We start from the raw sequence: 25115 nt of genomic DNA on the forward strand, positions 1-25115 counted from the left end.
TTCACAAATTGTTGAAAAATATTCCTGACGATAAACTTTGAGTTTGAATCCAAACTGTTTGTGAATCCACTTTCATTAGATGCTCCTAGTGTTACCTGTCCAGTTTGAACTATTATGGTTCATCAATAAAGTGGATTTAAAAAAAGATGAAATAATATGAATAATTGTTTTCTATTAAATCTATAAAAATCCTTGGTTCGGACTGAAAAATGCCAAATGTTTGAGATCATAGTGAGAAAATCTTGGGAAAAGTTGTCTCCAAACTGGAGGAAAACAGTGTTTTTTCTTCAGATGAGTTGCAGGTTGAGTCCATTTGGTGGATCCAAACACACTGTATGTTCTGGAGATGAAGGAGTGAAAGGTTGAGAGAAGTGAATGGACAGAGGAAAGTGGGGAACATGTGTTCCATCAAATGAAAGGAATGGTTCCAAAGTTCAGAAGATCCACAAGTCCCATCAGCTGATTGAAGAAGTGGAACAGAAACAGACTGAAGGTGTGACACTTGAAAGCACAACAGCCTTTATACGGATGAGTCCTGTTTGGAACTGACTGACAAACAAGCAATGAGTCCATTTAGGTGGAAGTGGGTTTGGGTTCCACTGGGTTCTCATTCCAAACAGGTTGGATGGGAACATTTGACAGTTTTACTGTGGGAGTGACGCTGTTTGGATTTCCATGTGTGGGAAAGAGAGGAAGAGGAAAAAAACAGATGACAAAGAACTGGGACTCATTTCACAGAAAAGAAGAGGAAAGAAGAGGAGAGGAAAGGAGAGGAGAGGAGAGGAAAGAAGAGGAGAGGAGAGGAGAGGAAAGAAAAGGAAAAGAAAAGAAAAGAAGAGGAGAGAAGAGGAAAGAAAAGAAAAGAAGAGGAGAGGAGAGGAGAGGAGGAGAGGAAAGGAGAGGAGAGGAAAGAAGAGGAGAGGAAAGAAGAGGAGAGGAGGAGAGGAAAGAAGAGGAGAGGAAAGAACAGGAGAGGAAAGGAGAGGAGAGGAAAGAAGAGAGGAGAGGAGGAAAGAAGAGGAAAGAAGAGGAGAGGAGAGGAGAGGAGAGGAGAGGAGAGGAGAGGAGAGGAGAGGAAAGAAGAGAAGAGGAGAGGAGAGAAGAGGAGGGGAAAGAAAAGAAGGGGAGAGGAAAGAAAAGGAGAGGAAAGAAAAGAACAGAAAAAAGTAAAGGAATGAAAAAAGAAAGAAAAGGAAAGAAAAGGAAAGAAAAGGTAGGAAAAGAAAATAAAGGAAGAGAAAGAAGAGGAAAGAAAAAACAGAAACAGAAAGAAGAGGGTAAGAAAAGGAAAGGAAAGAACGGAAAAGGAAATGACTGGAAAGAAAAGGAAATGGAAGAAAAGAACAGAAAAAAGGAAAGAAAAAGAATGAATAGGAAAGAAAAGAACAAAAAAACAGAAAAGGTAAGAAAAGAAAAGAGAGGAAAGAAAAGTACAGCCTGTTTCCTGTGTATGCTTGTGTTAAATGACTTAAAAAATACAACTGTCAAAATAAAAGCATCACACCGAATAAAAACAACTGTCAAAATAAAAGCACCATAATGAATAAAAACACAACTGTCAAAATAAAAGCACCATAATGAATAAAAACACAACTGTCAAAATAAAAGCATCATAATGAATAAAAACGCAACTGTCAAAAAAAAAGCATCATAATGAATAAAAGCACAACTGTCAAAATAAAAGCATGATAATGAATAAAAACACAACTGTCAAAATAAAAGCATAATGAATAAAAACACAACTGTCAAAATAAAAGCATGATAATGAATAAAAACACAACTGTCAAAATAAAAGCATCATAATGAATAAAAACACAACTGTCAAAATAAAAGCATCATAATGAATAAAAACAACTGTCAAAATAAAAGCATCATACAGAATAAAAACACAACTGTCAAAATAAAAGCATCATACAGAATAAAAACAGCTGTTACTGGTAGAACCATAAACTGCAGTAAAATCACAGACAGTTAGTTTTACTGTTTAAATTCTAATTCTCATGATAACTGTGTTTGATTAACGCACTTTTAGGGGAAAAAACCCGATGGACAGATCTGCTTTAATGTCAAATATTTAAGTAGAGTTTTAATTTATTACAGTTTTAATTTTCTGTACCTAATATTTGAACCAATATTCACTTTTAAACTTTGTGAAAAGGTTCGTTAAACATCTGTGTGTTATTTATGCAATAAAGTATATACATTTTTCAAATTGAATTTTATTTTTTTGAGTGTTTTTTTTCCTTTTATGTTTTTATAGTAGGTTACAGTGAAAAAATAACAGACAGATGAAATAGATGAAGTTGTGCTGAAAAAACAGATCCAAACATGGGTATAGTAAACATTTGTTTCTATAGTATATAAAGGCCAAACCAAAAGGACTGAAAAACAGACAGAACAGACTCAGACCACTAAGGGTTAATATTGGAATGTTTCTGACACAGAAGGGACAGTGGGAATATTATTGGATTTGTATTTTTGTTTTGTTTTTTTCAAAATCCAACTTGGTTCAATTCTTTCAGTGTGTGTATTCGTACTTTTTGAACATTTTCAGCACAATTTCAACAACACCACGATAATAATGAGAACTGTGATAATTTTAGTCCCAATAACTGTGATCTGAAATGTTCATCTGGTTCCATCCCTAAAAAGTCTTAAAGGGAATTGAATCACAGACACATGTTGTAAATGTGTCCATCCAAAACTCACATATCTGTCTGCAGCTCACATTCAATCTGCTTCACATGAAAACAAAAGCACAGTGAGGCAGCGACAAAACCAAATCATACAAGAAGTCCAAAAAAATACCTCAGATATGAACAGAGACAAAAGGGAACCTGAAGAACCCCAACCCTAACCCAGGACTGAACAGGTCCCAGTCCAAGTCCAAGAACCCCAACCCTAACCCAGGACTGAACAGGTCTGAGTCCAAGAACCCCAACCCTAACCCAGGACCGAACAGGTCCCAGTCCAAGTCCAAGAACCCCAACCCTAACCCAGAACTGAACAGGTCCCAGTCCAAGTCCAAGAACCCCAACCCTAACCCAGAACTGAACAGGTCCCAGTCCAAGTCCAAGAACCCCAACCCTAACCCAGGACTGAACAGGTCTGAGTCCAAGTCCAAGAACCCCAACCCTAACCCAGGACTGAACAGGTCCGAGTCCAAGTCCGAGAACCCCAACCCTAACCCAGGACTGAACAGGTCTGAGTCCAAGAACCCCAACCCTAACCCAGGACTGAACAGGTCCGAGTCCAAGTCCAAAAAGAACCAGGAACCACTGAAACACAAACACACTGAACATTCAGACCGGACCAGGACTCCAGGACCAGAACTGGGACTGGGACACAAACAACACACACAACTATTCTGCAGGATGGACGAGGACGTGGACGTAGACTGTGTTCGTAGTCTGTGTTCGTAGACTGTGTCGGTGTCTCTCATGGTGTGTTGCGTGCCTTCAGTCGGCTCCGCCCCCCCTGGCCTGGAACAAACATGTGATCATCATGTGCTGCTGTCACTCATGTTCAGTCCATTCAATCAGTCAATCCAATCAGCTGATCAGGAAAATCCTGCTGACATGGGACGGATCTGAAAGTTATCTGACTGAGAACAGAAGAACCACAGAGAACGGAAGAACCACAGAGAACGGAAAACTTTTGGCCGAACGTTATTGGCCTGGTAAAAAAAAATCTCTCTCTCTCTCTCTCTCCCCCCCTCTCTCTCTCTCCTCCCCCTCTCTCTCTCCTCTCCTCCCCCTCTCTCTCTCCCCTCCCCCTCTCTCTCTCTCTCTCCTCCCCCTCTCTCTCTCCCCCTCTCTCTCTCTCTCCTCCCCCTCTCTCTCTCTCTGTCCTCCCCCTCTCTCTCTCTCTCTCTCTCTCTCTCTCTCTGTGATGTGATCCCAGTTGTCTCTAATAAATCAAACTTAAATACAGTTTATTCATATATTTTTCGTTATTACCTCAGTTATTACATTTGCAAAGAATTTTTTTAGCAGGACAATAAGATAATAAGTTATTCCGTTATGGGTTCAGGTCCGTTCTTATGCTCTCAGCCGTTCTTCCGTTCTCAGTGGTTCTTCTGTGGTGGTCTGGTCCACACCATGAGTCTGGTAAACCTGCACAAACATGTGTCAGATGTTGGAGGTAAACCCAGTTTGGCAGAAGCGTCCCATGTCAGTGTTGAAGTGTGTTAGTGTTGAATAAAGCTGTGAACTGACCCGACAGGAGAAGAAGAGGCAGATGGTCCCTGTGATCAGGAGGAAGTGGACCACAACCACCCTGATGATCAGATTTGTCACCAAGTCTGAAACACAACAACAACAACAACAACAACAACAACAACAACAAGAAGCATCAGGTCTGGGCTCCAAATGGAAAACTGGAAAATTAACCAGAGACTAACACTGTCTGCACATGACAACACATGGACTGGACAGGTTCTACCAGTGGAACATCTACACATCTGTTTCTAAATGGACTGGACAGGTTCTACCAGTGGAACATTTACACATCTGTTTATGAATGGACTGGACAGGTTCTACCAGTGGAACATTTCCACATCTGTTTCTAAATGGACTGGACAGGTTCTACCAGTGGAACATTTACACATCCGTTTATGAATGGACTGGACAGGTTCTACCAGTGGAACATTTACACATCTGTTTCTAAATGGACTGGACAGGTTCTACCAGTGGAACATCTACACATCTGTTTATGAATGGACTGGACAGGTTCTACCAGTGGAACATTTACACATCTGTTTCTAAATGGACTGGACAGGTTCTACCAGTGGAACATTTACACATCTGTTTATGAATGGACTGGACAGGTTCTACCAGTGGAACATTTACACATCTGTTTATGAATGGACTGGACAGGTTCTACCAGTGGAACATTTACACATCTGTTTCTAAATGGACTGGACAGGTTCTACCAGTGGAACATTTACACATCTGTTTATGAATGGACTGGACAGGTTCTACCAGTGGAACATTTACACATCTGTTTCTAAATGGACTGGACAGGTTCTACCAGTGGAACATTTACACATCTGTTTAGAAATGGACTGGACAGGTTCTACCAGTGGAACATTTACACATGTGTTTCTAAATGGACTGGACAGGTTCTACCAGTGGAACATTTCCACATCTGTTGGATAAATAAACCAACACTGTGGTCATTAGTGGAACAGTTCATCTGATTCAAATCTAGAACACTGAACACATTTAATCTGAGGAGGATCATTTCTAACCCATGCACCACAAACCCCGCCCCCTCGCACCTATTGGCTCTTATTCTCCACCCTGGTGTGGTGATAATGTTCATGCAGTTGAATAAATAAATGCACAGTATGTTTTCAGGACTTTGCTCTGTTTTCAGATTATTTCCTTGATATTATTTCATGGTCACAGACTCAAGGCTCAACATTTGAACCCACAGCACCTTTAATCACTTCCTCAACGGCAAAGTTCATTTGTTTTTTCAGAATAAGTTCATTAGAAATGACACGTTTTTGATGGATGTTTTTTTTTTTTTTTTTTTTAAATTCGACTGATTTCCCGATCCTTTATAACAGCGGAGTACCACAAATGGCAGGAAAATGGAGGCAAAAAAAAGAAAAGAATTCAGCCAAAATGTGAAAAAATCCATAGGTCTGTCTGAACTTTATGTCAGAGTGATGGAGAACAACTACCTCTGTATTTGTGCAGAGTTTGAAGTAAACTGAAACAAAACTGATGTTTATATTGACATTTTAAACTCCGCCCATTATAAGGAAATGGAAAAAAAAAAGATATTAAAAAAATCATCAAAAATTTGAACTTTGACCTACTTTTCCCCAAATGTCCTCACATCTATTCTGGATCAGTGCTAATCTCTAAACCACACTGGGTCTGAATTCAGCCAAAAGTTTTACTGTGAAACTGTAAACAAACAAACGGAACCAAAAACAACAGCCCTCGCCTCCCCTTTAGGGGCGGGGTCCTAATTGTAGACCTGTGTATTCAGTCTGAAGTAAAGCTGCACCAATGGGACAGATTTACATCATGAGGATGTTTGTGCTGAGCTCAGTGGGATTCTGAGTCTGACTGAGACTGAAGGGAAATGTGTCCATATGTGACCTGGATCTGATCTGGTACACACAGTCTGAACAGCACTGATCTGAGCCACACCACTGTCATATGTGGTCCTACATCTGACCCAGACCACTGTCATATGTGGTCCTAAATCTGAGCCAGACCACTGTCATATGTGGTCCTACATCTGAGCCAGACCACTGTCATATGTGGTCCTAAATCTAACCCAGACCACTGTCATATGTGGTCCTAAATCTGAGCCAGACCACTGTCATATGTGGTCCTACATCTGACCCAGACCACTGTCATATGTGGTCCTAAATCTGAGCCAGACCACTGTCATATGTGGTCCTACATCTGAGCCAGACCACTGTCATATGTGGTCCTAAATCTAACCCAGACCACTGTCATATGTGGTCCTAAATCTGAGCCAGACCACTGTCATATGTGGTCCTGAATCTGAGCCAGACCACTGTCATATGTGGTCCTAAATCTAACCCAGACCACTGTCATATGTGGTCCTAAATCTAACCCAGACCACTGTCATATGTGGTCCTAAATCTGAGCCAGACCACTGTCATATGTGGTCCTGAATCTGAGCCAGACCACTGTCATATGTGGTCCTAAATCTAACCCAGACCACTGTCATATGTGGTCCTAAATCTAACCCAGACCACTGTCATATGTGGTCCAAAATCTGACCCAGACCACTGTCATATGTGGTCCAAAATCTGACCCAGACCACTGTCATATGTGGTCCTAAATCTGAGCCAGTCCAATGTCATATGTGGTCCTGAATCTGACCAAGACCACTGTCATCAGATCACTGTCTGTGTGGTCTGGTATTCCATCAGGACCTCTTTAGTGCATGTGGGTCACTTCAGGACCTCTTTAGTCCATGTGGGTCACTTCAGGACCTCTTTAGTCCATGTGGGTCACTTCAGGGTCACATTCAGTTCAGACTCCAAACTGACAGAAGTCACATTTAATGTGAATCTGAACCAACACAAACAAATCAGATTTGACCCAAATGCATTGTGGGTGTTTTGTGTGTGTTTGTCCTGACGTTACCTCCCACAGTCAGATAGAGGGCGGGGCTCTGAGATGACGTGAAGCTGCGGTTATAAACGTCCACGTGATAAACACATGTGTAGTTCCCTCGGTGGGCGTAGCCCATGGAGGACAACAGGAAGTGGGCGGAGTGATTGACGGCCGGCAGGGTGAGGTTCAGGGGCTTCTCGGTGTCGGAGATCAGCCGGAAGGAGCCTCCCGGGTACTGCGGTCGGACGGAGCAGGTGACGGTGAAGTCGGAGAACACCAGCACCCGGAACCCCTGCCGGTAGACCTCAAAGACCCCGTCAGACAGGGAGATGTTGGGCTGAGGCAGCAGATCTGTCCACACACAGAGACATGATTGGACCAAGCAGCACACATGAGCACAAACAAGCAGTCAGAGAATCCATCCTCCTCAGAGACACAGATGGATCTGATCCACAGGAGTTTGGGATGGGATGAACACTGACCAATGAAAACATGAGGAATGGCTCATTTAGAGCACAGCTGACCTTCAAAGGCATTATGGGTAAAAAAGGACACACATGTGGTGCTTTTACAGTCTCACATGTCAACATTTGGTCCTTTTGTCCTAAATGAGACTAATGGGAAATCTGTTTGTGTTTTCAGCCTCATCTGGTCCAAATGAAGACGTTCATTTGGGATCTGGACGTTCCAAAGGTCAAAGGTCAATATTTGACACATTTGACCGAAAAAAACAATGAACTGAGACAAAATAATCAACTGATGAAATGAACAGATTCATTCGATGGAACTTTAAACGTCAGAGTCAGAACCATCTGGTCACTGAGAATTCAGTTCAGACACAGTTTGTGTCCGTTTGTACCTGAACACACCACGACCACAGCAGAGGAGTGTTTATAGGAACCAAATATTCCAACACAGTCCCTCAGTCCAGATGTCAGCTTTACACAAGGAGCTGAGACCCTCCACACAGGTCTGTGTGGAGAATCATCTGTTCTGTCGACTGAAACAGCTGATCCACAGTCCAGATACTGACACACAGCAGATCCAGACTTCAGGTCCCAGAGTTTCAAGTGGTCTTCTACTGGTCTCCACTGTCCCTGGTGTTGGATCTCCAAAGTACCAGCACAGTAGCTCAGCTGTCCCACCAACCTGACCCCACCTGGATCTGAGCAGAGACACAAAGACAGGAGTCACACAAACACACTGTCAGAGGAAAGCCACGCCCCCTTGGTACCTGTAAAAGTCTGTCATATGAAAGCCACGCCCCCTTGGTACCTGTAAAAGTCTGTCATATGAAAGCCACGCCCCCTTGGTACCTGTAAAAGTCTGTCATATGAAAGCCACGCCCCCTTGGTACCTGAACAGGTGAGTCCTGCAGCTGTTCCAGGTGAGCAGGTCTTCCCAGCTGAGCTGGACCTCCTACAGTCCAGGACCACAGACTCATTTCCTTCACACTGGAGCTCACTGGTCCAGACTGGAGCCTCCCCCTCTCCATAGAGCCCCCCCTGGAGGAGCCCAGGAGCCCCACAGCCCAGCTCCCTACAGACTACCTGGGTGTCGTTCAGGTCCAAATCCTCTTCACACACGGAGGACCAGGACCAGTTGGAGCAGACCTCCAGTCTGCCTGAACACAGACTGGAACCATGGACCAGTCTGACAGAGTCTGTGGACCCACAACAACACACACACATGTTTAAAGACACAAAAGCCCCTGGACAGACGGCAGTGTGAGGGTGGACAACTGAACCCTTTCAACCCTCAGCCCAAAATGGACCGCCTGCACTTTTTTATGATCTAGGACTAGAAAAAGGACAGAAAATATGTGTGACTTTGTCCTTTTGTCCATATTTCCAGAACACTTAGAACGTTCACAATCTAGTCATTTCCAATTTACTGCATGTTCTAATTCTGCTAAAAGGCTTCTTCTGCAGCAGGGGCGCACATAGGATTTAACAACTGGGGGGACCAAGCTGTAAATATGAGTGTGTGTGTGTGTGTGTGTATGTATGTACACACACACACACACATATACATATATATATATATATATATATATATATACATATATATATATATATATATATATATATACATATATATATATATATATATATATATATATATATATATATATATATATATAGTTATAATCTTGACTTTTCTCCCCCACTTCCTGATCAACACTATTCATAGATGATCAAACTGTTATTTGTCTGGTATGTGTCTGCTCTGTCAATCACTAAACTTCATGCCTTTGCTGATTTCAACAGGATGAAGAATCTCATTCTCAGCACAGAATCTTGAACTGAATTCTGACAAAAAAGCAAAGAACCTATGTACAAAAATTAGTAACAAAATAAAATTGAAGTGATTCACAGTCGTGCCTTCACGTAATCGATTCTAAACATCAGAATGTGTCTGAGAACAGAAGTATACACTGACTTAAACAGCTGATTCATATCAAAAACCTTCAGCCTGACTTATGAACATCTTCAAATATTGACTATCACTGATACGTTGATTTGCAAAATGTAAAATGTTTGAGCCTGTGAATTAATACTGGAATTGGTTTGTGCAGTAGATGTCTAAAGGAATCCCAGATGTCTGTAAAACAGTCCATACAGAGGTAAAGAATGAATGGAAATGGATTGGAAGTAGAAGAGAAATAAGTCTAAGAGACAGAAATATACAATGAGAAATAACTGAACCTGTTTAGATACTGAGCATGTTTCAGATCATGTGAGTTGGTGTCATGGCTTTAATAAGAAATAAACAAGAAATAAATGTGAACGACACAATCCACACAGTGGGATCAGTGGAATACAGATTTGTCATATTGAGGCTTAATTCAGATTTCTTGCAGATTCTGATTGCCTGTGTGGCCTATACCCAGAGCCCAGCCCAACTCTACCATTGCATTCTTAACATTGGGTTCACATTAGGCTCATTTTCACAGGCTTGAACAAACGGACTCAGACTGCACTCAATGTGGACCCAGATGGGACGTGACAGTGCACAGCATGGTTCAGAAAAAAGGAGGAATGAAAATGCCTCTGTCAACCATCTGTGGAACAATGCTCTGTGAGCGCTGTGGCTGAGGGAAAAATGACAGAAGTCTAGCCTACATGGAATGAAATGGGAAATGAAATTCACACTTTGAATGAAATAGCAGGAATTCCCTCTGTAAGTATGCACAGGTGTACTGTTTTTTTTTCAAATAATAAACACAATTGATAAAAGCCAAACAAACGTAGCGCCTTGAAACAGACTCAGCGGGTCCTAAAAACATGTGTCCTCTGATCATTTCCCTGAACATACTGCTGCTCTGTTCACTTTGTCTGGGTGAATATCACACATCACTGCCATTGAGCCTTTTTTCACTCATGGATGTTTTCAACCAGGTTTTCAATCTGTGGAACGCACTGAAGCTGCTCTGCCTCTGCAGATATGGACACCACCGCTGGAGTCCAGATGGTGTGTTGGATTTACATATGAAGTCGGAACATGGAGCTTCGTAAACGGAACATCTGAACTTAGCCCTACCCAGTTTAAAAACTGGGACATCATGGAACATGGAATTAAAAAAAAAAAGACAATTACTGAAATAAATCCAAAACCCCAATGTTTATGCTTGTAGATTTCAATGCTTTTCCGACTTCAAAACTCTGGTTTACGAGTACAACTGAACGCACTGTAGAAGCCAACAATGTAATAATGACCCAGAACGTAATAAATTTGCCATTTTTAAAATGTAATAGGCCCATAACGTAATAACTGGCCAATAACGTAATAAAAGTACTGAACCGATAACGTAATAACTTTTGGCCAATAACATAATAACTTATTACGTTATCGGTTGGTTATTATGGTGTTGGCCTGGGAATAAAAAAAATATTTGACAATGTAATAACTGAGCCAATAAATTAATATCACTGTATTTAAGTTTCATTTATAAGATATAACTGTGATCAAATCTCTCTCTCTCTCTCTCTCTCTGCTGCTCTTTAACTTTTCAAACTATCTCTAAATGAAGTGGAATCACACATTTACAAACACAGACAATGGTATGAAATGAAATATGTCTGATATTTATGACATGGAACTCACTCTTGTAGATAGTCATTTTTTCCACTGTTAACCCTGTAAAGCCTGCACCATTAAATCATTGACAGAAAATTCACTGTTGATGATTTTTTGATTTCCCATAACTGACCACTAGATGGCACTGGTGTGAAATTGACTTCTTCAGGTGTCCAAACTTCCTTTCTTCCTTGCTAGGACACAGGTTGAAAGGTAATCGGTGATCCAGTTTCTTTGGTAAACAGTTCATTTTATGGAAATTATTGCATACACCACGTATAATCTTATTTAGTGCAAGAGGATATAACATTATTAGAGTGTATTCAAAGTTAACTGACTAGACCTAGCTAACTGTTGGCTGGTTATTAGCATTATTAACCATTACAGTTTGATCATATCAGAGGTATAAACATTTGGAAGAACCCAGTCCAGTTCTATACAGTCTACTGTCACAGTGATAAATACTCCAATTCTAATCAGAATAATGGATTAGATTTCTACAGCTCTGTTCTATGAACACATACTCAAAGTGCGTACAGAGGATCCATTCTTCATTGGCTCTCACATTCCCACTCTGGTGGTGGTAAACTCCATCTGTATCCACAGCTGCCCTGGGACAGACTGACTGACAGAATTATGACAGATAAATAATGGTTGGTTCCACAAACAGATGATTAGAAGGATCAAATCTGTCCTAATTCTAAATACTCCTACTAATAATAATGGCTGCATGTTCTAATGTTCTTCCACGTTCCCTGTGAAGAACCATGTCTGTGCACACGTGTTCTCACATTCATCTGCAGAAGGTTTTCAGTTCTCAGCGGAAAATCTGAATTTATGGACCCCACTGACCACAGAACATTTGGAAATATGACGGATGATGGAAAGTTGGAAAGCAGAGTCATGTGACCACGTTCATGGACTGGAACTGAATTCAGCTGCATGTGTTTGATGGTTCAGTCCAACTGTCCACTGTGTGGACCTGGTCTGACTGGGTCTGGTTTGACCCAGCTCAGATCAAACACACCTGAATGGACTCATGGAAGAACTGGGACAGAACCAGGACCATCATCAGTAGACTTACCTGAACAGGTGAGGGACAGGGGGGGGCCAGAGTACGAATCTGTTCTCACACAGTCCGTCAGTGCAGATGTAGAGAGAAGACAGGTGGGGCTGATGAACCGCACAGGATCAGATGAACCAGATCTTCTCCCAGAAACAGCAGATCCACAGTCCAGTCGACGACATATGACATCTGCTGCCTTCAGGGTCCAGATGTCAGAATCATAATAATGTACCACACCTCTCCATTCTCCATGATGTTTGATCTGTACTTCACCGTTACAGCGACTGGCTCCTCCCACCAGTCTGACATCATCAGGATCTGATCAAATACAAGTGACAGATAAATGAGCTCAAAGTGAGTGAACTGATGTCAGCTGGTGTCGGTCAAAGCTCCGCCCACCTGTGCAGGTAAGGTCCACAGCTGTTCCAGATGAGCAGGTCTGTGCCCCTGAGCTTCCACAGTCCAGCAGAGCAGACTCATGGCCTTCACAGGTGAACGTCTGCACCACAGGAGCCTCCGCTGCTCCAGAGAGCGCCCCCGGAGGAGCCCAGGAGCCCCACAGCCCAGCTCCCTACAGACCACCTGGGCACCACGAAGGTCCAAGTGTCCTTCACACACTGAGGACCAGGACCTGGACTGGTGAGACCGGACCTCCAGTCTGCCTGAACACAGACTGGACCCATTGACCAGTCTGACCGAGTCTGTGGACACAGATGGAAGAAGACTGGAATAAGACTAGAGTCTGAAGTGGACTCTAAGGGACTGTAGTGGACTGGAGTAGACCAGGGTCTGGGGCTTGAACTGTAGAGTGGATTTGACTGGACTGTAGTGGACTGGAGTAGACCAGAGTCTGGGGCATGGACTATACAGTGGATTTGACTGGACCGTAGTGGACTGGAGTAGACCGGGGTCTGGGGCTTGGACTATATAGTGGATTTGACTGGACCGTAGTGGACTGTAGTGGACTGGAGTAGACCAGGGTCTGGGGCATGGACTATATAGTGGATCTGACTGGACTGTAGTGGACTGTAGTGGACTGGAGTAGACCAGGGTCTGGGGCTTGGACTGTAGAGTGGATTTGACTGGACTGTAGTGGACTGGAGTAGACCAGAGTCTGGGGCATGGACTATACAGTGGATTTGACTGGACCGTAGTGGACTGGAGTAGACCGGGGTCTGGGGCTTGGACTATATAGTGGATTTGACTGGACCGTAGTGGACTGTAGTGGACTGGAGTAGACCAGGGTCTGGGGCTTGGACTATATAGTGGATCTGACTGGACTGTAGTGGACTCACATTCATATGTGTTGGTGTTTGTTTCTTGTGTGTGTGACATGATGTTCATCAGCTGTTTGTTTGTGGACGTGGATATTATTGGTTGTTTCTTTTGACTTTTCTTCCTCATTTTGGATCCGTGTAAAACAGGTTCTGACCATCTCCAGAATATAGCCAGAGTGGGTCCAGTTCTGTGTCCGGCCCATACGTAGATGTTGATGCCTGCTTTTCTCTCCAGTAGAACTGACTACAGTAATGCTCTGCTTTCTGCTCTTCCTACAGATAGAACTTCACACCTCCAGCTTCTGCAGAACTCAGCCGCTCGTGTGCTGATGAAGACCAGAAGGTGGGCTCACATTACACAGGTTTAAAACCACTGCACTGGCTCCCCCTGGGTTTCAGGGCTGGTTTGAAGGTCCTTTGAATGGTTTCTAAATGTCTTCATGCTTTGGCTCCTTCTTATCTCTGAGACTGGCTTTGACCTTCTGAACCCTGGTGGACCCTGAGATCCTCTGGTACTGGACTGAGAACTGTTCCATAAAAAACACTGAAACTAAGGCTGAGGCAGATTTACAGCATTATGACCCTGACCTATGGAACAAACCTGAGGAGAACCTGAGGAGAAACTGAAGAGAACCTGAGGAGAACCTGAAGAGAACCTGAAGAGAACCTGAGGAGGACCAGAGGAGAACATGAGGAGAACCTAAGGGGAACCTGAAGAGAACCTGGGGAGAACCTGAGGGGAACCTGAAGAGAACCTGAGGAGGACCAGAAGAGAACCTGAGGAGAACCTGAGAAGGGCCTGATGGCCACAGAGAATGTAGACATTTGTAAACCAGGCTCAACCTTTGAATTTGGCTTTAACTAATGCTTCTGTTTATCTGTTTACTGTTGGAGATTTATATTCTATTTATATTCTATTTATATTCTATTTATATATATGTCTGATGGGTCTGTCCTGGGAGGGGGGGGGGGGGGGGCTGTGGGAGTGTGTGTGTGTGTGTGTGTGTGTGTGTAAAGCACTTTGTGCTCCATTTTGGCTGTTTGATAAATGCTATATTAATACAGATTGTATTGATTGTTTTGCTCAGTTTGTGTGAGTTGACATTAAATGTGAGTTGAAGTCTTGGACCGACCCGGATCTGAGAGTCCACAGAGTCTGGAGCCCACAGTGACAGTGGAAGGGTTAGGGTTCAGTGTTCATGCTCTTACCTGAACAACTCAGCTCCAGGAATGAACGGAGAGATGAACCAGATGTAAAACAGTTCCTCAGTTCAGATTCATCACAGTCTGGACTGATCCACCAACTATCTTTAAGCAAACCAGTCTTTCTGCTTCTCACTGAAACTGCAGATCCACAGTCCAGTTCTGCACAAACTCTGTTTCCTAACTTCCTGTAGCAGTAAAACCCATGCACTGGTCTCCAGTCTCCATCCTGTTGTTTCATCTCCAGGTCACCATGACAACGACTGGCTCCTCCCACCAACCTGAAGTGGACCGCCCCTGTAGAAATAAGACAGACCAGTCAGAGTCCAGTCCAGAACCAGCCCAGCCCATGTGGACCACATGGACTGGATTCTTGAGCACATGTGGTTTCCATGTGTGAACAGTGTTTTCAGTCCCACTGACAGATTTTGTGTCCAAACGGACTCAGTTCATCCCTCATTCATTCAGTCAGTGAATTGAATGGCTCAGTCTGCTCCTGTTTGTCAGTGTTTCCTTCACTTGTGGATCTTTAAAGCCACACTTGTCCAAATGTCAGGAACAGGAGCTGAGCGTGCTCAGTGGAGCTTCTGTAAACCCATCCTTCCTGAATCCTCTGCATTGGCTCCAGTTTGTTCAGATGAAAACCACCTGAACCAGGATGTTCAGCTTCAGCCCAGTTCACATCCCTCCTTTGTGCATTTCTTACCTGTTGAAGTGCTGTTGTTTTCAGACAGGAGCCCTGCAGGAAAAACACAAAGGACAGCCATGAAAACAGGACAAGACTGGGATTAGAACTCCAACATGTCCACATGAGGAACCAAACAGGAAACTGAGGCTGATCAGGTTGGAGAAGCTGACGGTGTGGTGCAGGAGAACAACCTGCTGCTCAACACATCCAAAACCAAGGAGCTAGTTCTGGACTTTAGAAAGAAGAAAACACACATGTGACCACTAATCATTAACGGGGACTGTGTGGAGGTGGGGGGGGGCAGACTTCCGCTTCCTGGGAGTTCACTTTGAGGAGGGTCTGACCTGGGGCATGAACACCATGAAGCTGCTGAAAAAGGCCCAGAGAAGACTTTATTTTCTGAGCGTGCTCAGAACAAACTACATGGCCCAGAGGCAGCAGGTGTCCTTTTACCGCTGCTCCACTGAGAGCAGACTGACCGACTGGATCTGTGTTTGGTACAGCAGCAGCACAGGCCCACAACTAGGACCTGCAGAACTAGGACCTGCAGAACTAGGACCTGTAGAACTAGGACCTGCAGAACAAGGACCTGCAGAACAAGGACCTGCAGAACTAGGACCTGTAGAACTAGGACCTGCAGAACTAGGACCTGCAGAACAAGGACCTGCAGAACTAGGACCTGCAGAACAAGGACCTGTAGAACTAGGACCTGCAGAACAAGGACCTGCAGAACTAGGACCTGCAGAACTAGGACCTGCAGAACAAGGACCTGCAGAACTAGGACCTGTAGAACTAGGACCTGCAGAACAAGGACCTGGAGAACTAGGACCTGTAGAACTAGGACCTGCAGAACAAGGACCTGCAGAATAAGGACCTGCAGAACTAGGACCTACAGAACAAGGACCTGCAGAACTAGGACCTGCAGAACAAGGACCTGCAGAACAAGGACCTGCAGAACTAGGACCTGCAGAACTAGGACCTCCAGAGGGTCATCAACTCAGCCCAAAAAATCATTGGCTGCACCCCCCTCAACTCAGTATCTGAACCAGATCTAGACACACAAACATGACTTCCTGTTTCTGTCCACACAGGCGCCACAAGGCACGACAACAGAACAGCCGATCAGCTGTCCACATGTTTATATCTGCTACTGTGGTCGCCATAGCAATCAGGAACCACAGGAACCCGGCGCGGTCGGGTTCAAGTCTGTCCATCCTATGATCCGGATCAGAAAAGTGATGAGTGAGACTGTGGGTAAAACAGCAGATCCATTTGGACGCCCAACCCTCTGTTATTGATCAGCAGACAAATAGAAATATAGATTCCACTCACAAAAAGTACACTTTGACATGAAAGTGAAGAAAGCACCTGAAAATGCACCAGAACAGGGCTGTCAAACTCATGTGAGTTCAGCTTCCACATTCAGCCCAATATGAAGTCAAGTGGGCCGGACCAGTGGAAGAATACCAGGGAAAAAAGACTCAATTATAGGAGGAAACTCCCAGGAAATTCAAAGGATATTTGATCCAAACAGACAAAAGTGAAGAAAAGGAGACTTTTTCAGTCCAGTCTGTCCTGAACTGAACACAAACTCAGTGTGTCCATCCACTGTCCCTGATCCAACTGCATGGGTTTGACTGGACAATCACTGTTGTATGTTCTTCAGTTTTGTTCATTTTATTGATTAATTTGTTCATTTGAGTTCATCACACTGATTAATTCTTAACTCTTGTATTGTTTGTCTTTTTTCTTTCCTTGTTTCCTGCTCCAGGGATGACAGATGGACATGAACATGAGCGTTCTAATCTGCTCTGGTCCATCTCTACTCTGGGTTTAATGTTCTGTACATGGTCCCTGAAATACAAAAGAATAAACGAAATCAACTCAGTTTTACTCATTTACCATCAAGGCAGTAGGTCTGATTCTGACACTGGTGTGGACACTACAGTGCTCCAAGGCAGCACTCCTGAAAGGGGATTTTTGTTTACATTTGGGATCATAGTTTCACATCATGTCAAGCTGATCAAACAAACAAGCAATCATAGAAAAAAAATTCAGTAATTGACAAGTTTATAAAGAATATGTGAATATTTAAAGACAAAACAAGAATTTAATGCATTCTGCAAAGTTATTCTAACGACAAACAGATGAATGATGACTGAACTGAACCTGAGAATTTACAGACTCTACTCCTAGAACTCCTCCTCCTCTCCTCCTCCTCCTCTCTATTCTCTGTCTCCTGACATAAATAAGTTGATTCATGACATATGAACAGATTCTGGATACACTGTTCATACAGTTTGATGGTTCAGTTACTGTCTGAACAAAAAAGGCTTTTACTTTCAATTATTACATGGAATTTATTCCCAAAAATATGAATAAAATCACATCTAGAATCAAATTTAGAATCTGAGGTTTTATTGTATTTCCTTTACAAATTTCCTTTGTGTTTAAACAGTTGCTCTCTTCTACATAAATGCATTAAAATAATCAGTAAAATAACTTTTCAAAGTGTATGTGTTTGTCATTAAATAGTGTCTTTTCTTCAGTATCTGTGTTGAGCCTCTACAGTTCTAGACCCTTGAACTAACTCACACTGGGACTCCTATAGAAGTGTCTTATGACCAGTTTTCTTTTCTTTGACATCCTTTACATCCTAATTACTGAGCACACACACACACACACACACATGTCCAAATGTCCATGTAAATGACTCCACTCATATTCAAATCCGTCTAGCTGATGTGACCCAGACAGAACAAATACAAACAGACTGAAAACTGACGTTAGCGCTCCAACTAGCAGGTTCCTTTGACAAGTAGATGGAGTGACAGCGGGGACGGCCAATCACATGTACGTTAGCAAAACCACAGAGCCAATCGGGCAGCGACATTTACGTTAGAGGCGGGACTTCTAGCAGAGACCGACTGTTAACCCTTTGTGTGGCAGAATCATTGCCTAAACACTCCGGACAGCGGTTGGACTGATAGTGAGTACACAGTAGTGGATGGGTATTGGTAGGGACGTGTCCCTAGTGTCCATACGCAGTTCTACGCCCCTGTTTACCATTAGGACAGTCACATGACCACCAGCACACGCTATGACTGATATCAAACACACACATGACAGATGTGTAACCACGGAGATAAACCTGTCAGACAGCGGTGAAGCCTTTCAGCTGTGTGTGTGTCCACCCTCCCTCATACCTTGAATCCAGAAGGACATCCAGATGACCACCAGTGTGTGCTCCATGTCCACTCTCATGCTCTGCTCGTCTCTGCTCTGTCTCTGTGTTTCCTCATGACACCTGTCAGCTCCTCCTCATTCTTATCTCCTCATCTCCTCTGCTGTGGTTGGGCTTCTACGTCACACGCCTTCACACATTTGAGCAGAAATATTCCACTGAGTCCAAACCGCTGTTTTCTGGACGCAACCATTCAATCATTTACAAAAAGGTTGAACGTAGAAAATGGAACAGTCTAATGTGGAGTTCTAGTCACATATGAGTGTGGATGGAAACGGAGTGGTTGAAGGAACTCATCTACTGCTACTTAGTCCAACTGTGGTCAGTCCAGCTGCAGACTCAACACCCACAATGCACCACTGCACCAGGACAGACCACCTGAATCACACTGTTATCGTTTGTTTCTTTTGGAGGATCTGTCCTTCACAGTTGATTTACTTTTATTTGTTATTTTTATTTTGGTTTATACACTGTGTGCACAATTATCAGACACATGAGTATTTGGACCATATCATCATATTTATGCAGGTTTGATCCTCCAGACTATAGAAATGACATTTGTGTTTGGAATGAGTCATTCCCAGGTGATCTATATTTATATAAGAGCAGAGAGTATGGCCTCAGATGTTCCCAGCCTATATGAAGGTGTGCAGAATTAGAAGGAAGCTTCTGTACTGGGGTCTGGGTGCTGCCCCTCCTGGGAGGGGGGGGGGGGGGGGGCGGCATGGACCAGGGTGTCTGGGCTGGCCTAGGCTGGTCTCTGGGTCTCTTGCGGTGGGGTGGCACTGCACCGGTGATCGCTGCACCCCTACTGCATGCAAGACTGGGGAGGGGTGGAGTGTGGTGGGTCCCCGCACCTGTTTGGGGGGCTTTGGGGCAGCTGGTCCTGGGTCCGTGCCCCCTTGACCACATAGGATGACTGAGTGTGTGAGTGGCCTCTTGGGGGGGGGGGGGGGGGGGGCTTCTGGCTGTGGTTGCTGGGTGCCCAGGGTCTCTGGACAGCCCCGCCCCTTGGTGGCCCCTGCCTGGGGGCGGGTACTGGGGAACGGGGGGGGGGCCTAATGTTGACGGGCTTTTCTTCTGGGAGGAAACTTCCTCACAGTTACACTATCCCCCAACCCCTCGCCTCCCCACCCCCCTCACACAAAGGACGTAGGGTCTTGGGGAGTGTGCACGTCCCAAGGGGATATGGCGGGGGGGTCACTAAAATGGCCCCCCCTCTGTGGTACCCTGGGGCGACTAACTCCTCAATTTTAATTACACCCACCCATAACACAACACACAGAAAGACTGACACTACACATTCACTTTTGGGGGGCGGGCTGTGTGGCGCCCGGGGGGCGGTGCCGTTTGGGTGGGTGGGGCTGCCCGTGTGACATCACCCTCAGCGGTGCACAGTTTCTGCTCCTCAGTTTTAACCGCTTACATACACACCTCACACTTCAAACACTGATAGGTGGGGAGATGAGGGGTGTGGGGGGGGTCTACCCACACATGGGGGTAGAATGGGGGGTAGAATCCTAACAGCAGAATGGTGCTGTTAGGATGCTGAACAAGACAAGTAAAAGAAAAAAAAAAACAATCATACATTAAAATGAATAAATAAATAATATAAAAACAACATGAAATGATATCCAATAAAATGAATAAAAGAAAAAACTGAAGTAAAAATAAAATAATATACAGAAAATTAAAATGAGATTAAATAAAACCAAATTAAATAAATTCCAAATACACAATGAAATAAATACTTCAAATAAAAGTCAAATTAGTGTAAAACAGAAAATATAATCATGTCAAATCAAATACATTTAAAAAACAGTTTTCTACTAAATGTAATTAATTATAAATATACAATAAATCAAACAACTTCCATAAAAATTCAATCAAATACAGAAAATTAAAATAAAGTTAAATTAAAAATAAGGCATGTTCTATAAAAAGTACTGAAGCATTAGACAGATTAAACAGTTGATTTCAGAAGTTTCAAAATAGTTAAATTCAGTTCAAACTGAAAGGTTCGAGTGCATTTGAGGTGTGTGTGTGTGTGTGTTATTATTCTTCGTCAAAATGACTCAAATTCACAGACATTGTGGACGATCAAACAGCTCAAATAATGTATAAAGATAAAAATAACCTATTACCAACAAATATAGAGAAATTATTCTGTATTCATGGGGGGGGGGGGGGGGGGTATAATTTAAAGGTGGGGTCTGAGATGTTTTTCTGGATCATTTTTTATTTTATTCCTTCAAATCCCCTTCACACCCTAATTACAACTAATTAATTAAATGCTCTAACACAAAAATTGTAAAAATCATTCACCTGTGGAACAGACAGGACTGAAAAAACACCATCCAATCATTTTGAGCGCCCACTGGAAATGATTGAACGGTGATATGTCAGTCAAACTCAACTGCCATTGGCCCCTCCCCCCTCTGTTCGTACCCCTCTTGGCGTTCCCAGAGGCTGCGGCGCTTGTACAGGAAGTGAAGCCAGAACCTGGATCTGTTAGTTGTATTAGTTCTATTAGGATGGACAGTTCACCAGTAAACTGTTTAGTCCCAAACATAAACCAGTAGGAAATGGAACATTAGTCCCACAGCTCTGAACTGGGACTGTTCTGGAAGAGCGGGGGGGTTAGAGGAGACTGAAGGAGGGATGAGTGGATACACCAGACGGAACCTCAGCCGCTGAAGTGTTTCTGTGCAGCGCTGGTGAACCCTCTGGAACAAGCACTGTGTGTGCCAGTACTCTGGAGGCGTGGCTTCAGAGGGACGTCTGAAGAAAGGGGGTGGCACTGTTGAACGGAGGATTTTCAAAATGGAGCTGCTGGAAGCCATTTTCTAAGATCTCAGACCCACCTTTAAAGGGTCACATGAACTTTAAAATTCACTTCATACATACGACTAGTAAAGGTTTGAGTGTTTGAGTCAGCGGGGTGAGACTGAGGAACAGATTCAACATGGAGTTAAAGCAACGAGCAAGCACCGAAGAATTGAAAAGAACCAACAAAGACACAATGTTTCAGAGGAACAGGGATGAAGGAGGGGTTGGAGATGACTGGGGTTAGAAGGATGGACAAGAATGTGTGAGAGACGGACAGGTGTGTGTGGATGGACAAATAAAGATATATAAGAAACACTTCAGAGAAATAAAATACATTCATATCAGTTAGAGATGGAACCATCTGAACATTTCAGATCACAGTTATTGGGACCAAAATTATCACAGTTCTCATTATTATCACAGTATTGTTGAAACTGTGCTCAAAATGTTCAAAAAGTACTGATACACACACTGAAAGAAGTGAACCAAGTGGGATTAAAAATAAATAAATAAATAAATACAATAACAGTCCCACTGTCCCTTCTGTGTCAGAAACATTCCAATATTAACCCTTAGTGGTCTGAGTCTATTCTGTCTGTTTTTCAGTCCTTTTGATTTGGCCTTTATATACTATATAAACAAATGTTTACTATACCCATGTTTGGGATCTGTTTTTTCAGCACAACTTCATCTAGATCATCTGTCTATTATTTTTTCACTTTAACCTACTATAAAAACATGAAAGGACAAAAACACAAAAAATTAAATAAAATCTGATTGAAAAATTTATATAATTTCTAATTTATTAATTAATTTATCGGTTCCAAATGTTAGGTATATAAAATTAAAATTGTAATAAATTCAAATTATACTCAAATATTTGACATTAAAGCAAATCTTTACATCAGCGTTTTCTCTGGAAAAGTGCGTTAATCAAACACAGTTATCATGAGAATTAGAATTTAAACGCTAATACTAACTGTCTGTGATTTTACCACCGTTTATCTTTTTACTGGTAATCGTTACATCCCTAATATATAATATATATCCCTATATATAAGTATATATATATATATAGTCAGTGCAGTTGTATGTGTCAGTGTTGAGGCTGACTCTTTTCTCTTTTTTTTGTTGCTGATCAATATCAGAGGGTTCACTTTTCTTACTCTTCACTGTTCTGATCCATATCACAGATGGAAAGAACCAAACCACACTGGGTTCCTGTGGGCCCTGGTTGCTGATAGCTGATTGGCTGATGCTGTCGTCGAGCCTGGTGATGCCTGTACGGACAGAAAAACAGGAAGTGTGTGATGATACCAATCAACTCAGTGAATATATGTTTCTGTGTCTAGATTCAGTTCAGATACTGAGTTTATCATGATCTTAAAGCTTAACTTCCTTAACCCCCCCCCCGTCCAAGAGTTTCACAACTTTATACAAAACAAAAAAAAAGAAAGAAAAGAACACTGTTCACCACAAAAGGACATTCCATAAAAATTAAAAAAACTGCATCTGAGAAAACTGTTGCATCCTGATGTTTCCAGTATCGGCACTGATTGAATAAAAAGCCAAAGCTTGTACTTTGCTGACATGTCCTGGGTCTGAGGAGGTTCAGCTCAAGTAAACAGTGTGGAAATGGACTGGAACAATACTGGATGAATCCCAAAACTGTCCCTCTGCTCGTCCTACAGACGCTCCAACACTGGTTGAACACTAAACATATGCAGGAAAATGAGCATTTGCAGTAAAGTGGAGCTGACAGCTGTTTCCTGTGTGAATGTGTCCTCAGTGCATGTCCACATGTCTCAGTTGGACAACTCACTGCTGATGGAGCGAACACTGTCCTCTTCAGTTTAAGGTTCACCTTCAGTGTTCATGAGTTCAGTGTGTCCCAGTGTCTGACATTCAGCTGTACACTTACTCATCTAACATGCACTCAAAGAAATGGAAAACCCATGTAGTAATCCTTATGCAATGTATTTATGTTGAAAATATTTAATAAATTCATTTTTAGTGAAAAAAACAAGAGAGTTACATTACATTTAAATAATAATACAAGTCTTGGGGATATTCAATACTGTTTAATACAATTTAGTCAACGCAGTTACTTAAAAAATGAAGTTTGGCATGTTTGCCGCAGTGCATTATGGGTAGTGGGTACTATGTTGTAAATGTGTTATTTTTATGCTCAAGAATTCAGCGGCGTTGTTGTGTTAGTACTAGTTTTGACTTAATATGTGTATGGCAATGCTTATTGGACTTTTTGTTTATTTTTTCTGTATTTTTGTAATTTGTAAAGTTGCACCCTGAGTGAGAGCCATTGGCAGAGCAATGGCTATCCTGTTGTGATCTTTCCAAGTTGGATTTTCCTGCCTGTCAAATTAAAAGCGCATCTTGTGCTCACACCTGGCGCCGAGTTAACTTCATGTCAAATTTCCACCTACACCACAACAATAATGTTAAGGCAATCAAATGTAATAAAATGTAGTAAAATTGGTGTGCTTAATAAATTCAACATAATGATATTTAGTAAATTAAACATTACAATATTCAGTAAATTCAGTGTGTTTAATAAATTGAATATAATGATGTTTAGTAAATTTAACATAATGACATTTAGTAAATTCAATATATTTATTAAATTCAATGAAATAATATATAGTAAATTCAATGTGTTTAATTGATTTAATGTAATGATGTATACTAAATTAAATGTAACAATATTGAGTAAATTCAACATGTTTAATAAATTCAACTTAACTGTGTGATGTAGCACTTAATTAAGACTGTTTGCTGAAATTTAGTCATCTAGTATTTTTAAAATTTAAATAAAAAAGTTTTGTGGGACCAGTTGACGTTATCTTATTATTTAAATCCAATGTTCTATTTTTTTGAGTGTGTGTTGGGGAAATTGTGGGGCTCACTTGGGGAACCAGACCCACATATTCTGGACCTGTCCTCAGATCAGACCTTCTGGGATCATAGATTTGTGGCTGTGAACACAGTTTTCAACCAAACATTTTCTAAAGATTTAAAGTTTGTTATTTTAGGTGGAATCCCAGAAAGTTTAGAGGGAAATAACCCAAAATACCTCTTGTGAATTTTACTAACGGCAGCCATTAAATGCATCACTATCAAGTGGTTGAAACCTGAACCTCCAACATCAAACATTTGGATTGAGAAAGTGAAGGAGATCTGTCAGATGGAGCAGATTACAGATGGACTGAGAATTCAGAGAGAGAGATTTACAAAGAGATGGGGTCACATGACTAAGCTGTTAATGCAATAAGCATTCACAAGTGACTGTGTATATGAGTATATATATATATATATATATATATATATATATATATATATAGTCATTCATGTTTCATTTGTGATTAGTTGTAATCAGTATCTACTGCAGATGTAGATTTTTTCGTTGTTGTTTTTCCTGTGTGCCATATGGCAGGGGTCACCAACCTTTTCTCTTCTGTGGGCTACTTTTACCTAATGATGTTGCCGGAGGGCTACTCTAATTTAGCAACATTTATTTACATAGCTATTTTTCATACATACACATATTTTGTATCATACGTTTGTAACATTGTGCTCTTCATTTATTTTATTTATT

At 42.2% G+C, this 25115-nt stretch overlaps 1 long non-coding RNA gene across 1 annotated transcript; it reads right to left on the minus strand.

Moving 5' to 3' along the window:
- Positions 1 to 15421: 15421 nt before the first annotated feature.
- On the minus strand, positions 15422 to 22757 carry LOC115433538 (uncharacterized). The gene is made up of 3 exons (XR_003937374.1): positions 22669 to 22757; positions 18636 to 18803; positions 15422 to 15480 (listed from the first exon to the last, which is right to left on the minus strand). It is a non-coding gene; the product is annotated as an uncharacterized LOC115433538 (long non-coding RNA).
- Positions 22758 to 25115: the final 2358 nt, after the last annotated feature.

Source organism: Sphaeramia orbicularis, chromosome 14 (assembly GCF_902148855.1).
Source record: "Sphaeramia orbicularis chromosome 14, fSphaOr1.1, whole genome shotgun sequence".
Taxonomy (NCBI): Eukaryota; Metazoa; Chordata; class Actinopteri; order Kurtiformes; family Apogonidae; genus Sphaeramia; species Sphaeramia orbicularis.